Source organism: Pinus tabuliformis, chromosome 6 (assembly GCF_031772625.1).
Source record: "Pinus tabuliformis cultivar Carrire ecotype Pingquan chromosome 6, CPIR1, whole genome shotgun sequence".
Taxonomy (NCBI): domain Eukaryota; kingdom Viridiplantae; phylum Streptophyta; class Pinopsida; order Pinales; family Pinaceae; genus Pinus; species Pinus tabuliformis.
In genome coordinates, this window is record NC_142292.1 from 623,047,308 (window position 1) to 623,051,129 (window position 3,822).

Genomic DNA, 3,822 nt, shown 5'->3' on the forward strand with positions numbered 1-3,822 from the left:
CTACAACTCAAAGCTATGACCATTAATTTCTCAATCTCTAGCTTTCCACTACGTGCCATCTTCTTTCACCACTAGAATCGATCTCGCAGATCTCTCGTTGAACAGGTTCTACCATGAGCCCGAGCAAAACCCCTCAGCAACAAAGGCGTCCCCTTGAAGCGAAAACAAATTTGATACCAAATGTAGGTTTTAACCCCATACAAAAATTACTTACATATGAATTCTTAAAACAAAGGAAATAAACAATGCGAGAGCATAACACATAAGATGCATATACATAGAGATTTTCCCCTGAATCCCAAAACTGGGACTACCAGTTTGATTTTTCATTGTGTTCCTTTCAATGTTACAATACATATTTATACATGCCGAAGCATCGAATATCGTGGGCTGAAAACCATCGCGTCCAAAACCATGTGTGAAAAAAATGCACAAAACCATAGGTAGGTCCACCCAATCTAATATAAGGTCCAACAAAAATTTCCCCGTGGTGTTGCCCTAGACCCCGTAGAGGGAGGCTACCCACCCCCCTCTAAGCCCCCAGTTCACTACGTTGGCTAGTTGTGGAAAGAATATAACACAACCCAACATTCTCCCACTTGCTGTTTTCTTTCCACAGGGGGCCACAAAAGAGCTTAGTCATTTATCCAACACTGCAATGCTCATTGTTTCTCTACACAAAGAGAACTTCTTAGAGCTCACATATTTTTTCAATGCATCTGTAGTATTTTTCAATTTGTCCACCTTTACTAGCAACAACCTTTTGTCTTCTATCATATCCCTCACAAAGTGATACTGAACATCAATGTGCTTTGTCTTTGAATGGTAAGCAGGGTTATTTTTCAAGAAAATTGCACTTTAGTTGTCATAGTTTATCCTTATAGCTCCTAGTACTAACCCTATACTTGAACACAATCTCTAAAACCAAACTGATTCCCTGCTTCCATGAGTGGCTGCCACGTATTCTGTCTCTGTAGTTGATAGTGCCACTACAAATTGTTTCTTACTCATCCAACTGACTGCACCTCCAAATAGGTTAAACACATACCCACTTTTAGATCTTCTCTGATCTAAATCTCCAACCCAGTCCGCATCAACAAAGCCACGAATATCCAAAACTCTATCCAATCCTGGTCTTCCTTGGTAGGAAAATCCATAATCACTAGTGGCACACAAATACCTGAAAACCCGCTTCACTGTTGTCCAATCCTCCTTCCCTGGTTTTGACATAAGCCTCCTCAATTACTTCCACTACATATGCAATGTCTAGTCTCATACAGCCCATCACTTAGATCAGGCTATTGACTACACTTGCATATGGAACACGGGACATGTCCTCTTCCTCTTCTTGTGTCTTGGGACACTGTTCAGCAGATAAATTTACACCTACAGGAATATGAGCCTTCACCAGTTTACTATCCTGCATATTAAAACTCTGCAATATTGTCTCAACAATTTCCTTTGTAAGTAGATCTAATTCATCAAGGATTTTGTCATGTATATACCTCCGAACTTGGTCCACAAGCCTATTGTTGTCAGTTGTTTAACGATGCAAATAATACATCATTAGTGAGACACAACCAAATTGTTCTAAGTAGTTTTGCATCAAAGTTCTCCCATTGATCGTTAGTCTTTGTTACATTCTTCTTGCTCCGACCACCTAACACCTTATGCAATCCTTCTTGTACTAATAGATTTTGCATTTTCAATTTCCATAATCCAAAATATTTTTTCCATTAATATTTTAAACTTCAAATTTGGCATTCGTGATGCAGGAACATTCACCTATTCAGTGAATTCTAAAGCATTCACATATTAGAACTATTATTAGTCATGTAGATACAGCAAACAATTTGTTAACATAATGAAAATTCCTTTCATTAACTAAATCATGTCCATACAATTACAAAAAAATTAGAGATTATGTATTCCTCTCTTGGCCCGATTTCAAATTTATTTTTCCATTGTTCTCATTTCCCATTGGATTATAATAAATATAATTAAGAAATAAAATATCTTTTATAAATCCTGAAATCACTGCATAAATCATCTTTTCCTAAATCCTAAAATCACTCCCTGATTTATTCCCTAAAGATCTGATAATCTATTCACTAAAGCTCTCATGATTTATTCCATAAATCTATCATACTCTTCAAGGAAACTTTTCTTTTGTCTTATGGAAAAATATCTCCTATCGATAGGTTTTTTAAAATTTTTCTATAGTAATGAAATGAAACTAAGAATTTCTACAATTAAGGAATTATAATTCTTTTACAATATTGAAACCCCTTTTGGAGTTTTTTTTCAAAAAATCTTGATGGTTTGGGAGCTCTAATACTCCTGCATTAGACTCCCAAGGTAGAAAGAATTCATGACCTCTTGGTCATCTGTGATTAATTTTTCAATTCTCTTGGGTCCCACATTTTGTACTATAACTGAACACCTCCTTCTTCAGGTTGCTTCTCTATTGCTGGTGTCACTGTCTTCTTCAACCTTCGAGGTTTCCAAACGTTATATTGTAGTTTTCCACTCTCTTTGTTGATGTATTCTTGCACATTCAATGTCCTTCTATGATTGTCTATCATTCATACAATAATGTGAAAATTCTCATGCACTTTCATCATCAGTATTTTCATCCTATCAATTTCATTGTCATTTGATCTCCTCGTTAGTACATGGTTCCCCTTATTTGTTGCACTTTGTTGTTATTTATCCTTACTTTTTGTTGTTGCATGTTTTCTTCTTTAATATTTTCATAATTCTTACTCTTTCCTTCATTTGATGCCTAAAGAACTCCTTCTATGATCACAACTTTTATGCAGAATTCTCCATTAATCCTTGGATTAATTAACCATTCTTCAAACATCCTTAGCTCTTCTTCAAAATTTGTCAGCATTAGGTCTAAATGTTTCTCTTCCTCTTTATGATTCCTTTGAATATCTCCATGAGCCAAATCTTCTTCTTCCTCCACAACAACATGTTTCTTTAATTGTCTATAATTAATCTCTTTGTTCATTTATTTATGGTTTTCATCATAGTTTTCTTCATGAGAGAATGCTACCTCATCCTCTATCAAAATGAAATTTTGAGTTTGCCTTTCTTCTATGCCTTAAGATGATATTATTTTTTCTTCCTTCACCTTCATGACAGTTCTAGGTGACTATCCATCACCATCCACAAAGTAACCTGCAACGATACACAAAATATCAATTTAAAAATATTTGGATTTTCAGCCTCTTTTATCTTCTCTATCAACACATCCACTTGTTGATCTGAACTATCCAAGTAGTTGATGAGACTTGCAGGAAGCCTCTCATCTTCATTCTCACCAAGAATTGGTGCTTTCTCTCATTCACAAATGTAGTCTTTCTCTTTCTCACTTTCTCCAAGAATCCTTAACCAGTCTCTAATCAGATGCCTCATCCATCTTCTTTGATTTCATGCATGAAACTTCTTAACTATCCATTTAACTTTCTTCTTAAAAGTCCATCCGCATTTCTAGTCTTCAAGCTCTTGTTGTAGCAACTCCATAAGTACATCCAACTGTACTTTAATCTTAGCGAGTTTTGTATTAAACTCTTCATCACTCGTTTTCTTCTTGATGTCTTTTGCTTGACATCTTCCTTCCTTCTACTATGGATTTCACCTAAACCTTTGTCATGACCCTCTGTGGTCATTCTTCTCTTTATCCTTGTGAGCTTCGCCATGTTCAATAGTGAAGTGAAGCCAAGCCTCTCCTCTGTAATAAGTCTCCTCTTCTTGCTACTCAATACCTCATCAATATTTCTTCAGTAGCTTGACATTTTGGTATTTTCTTTGGTT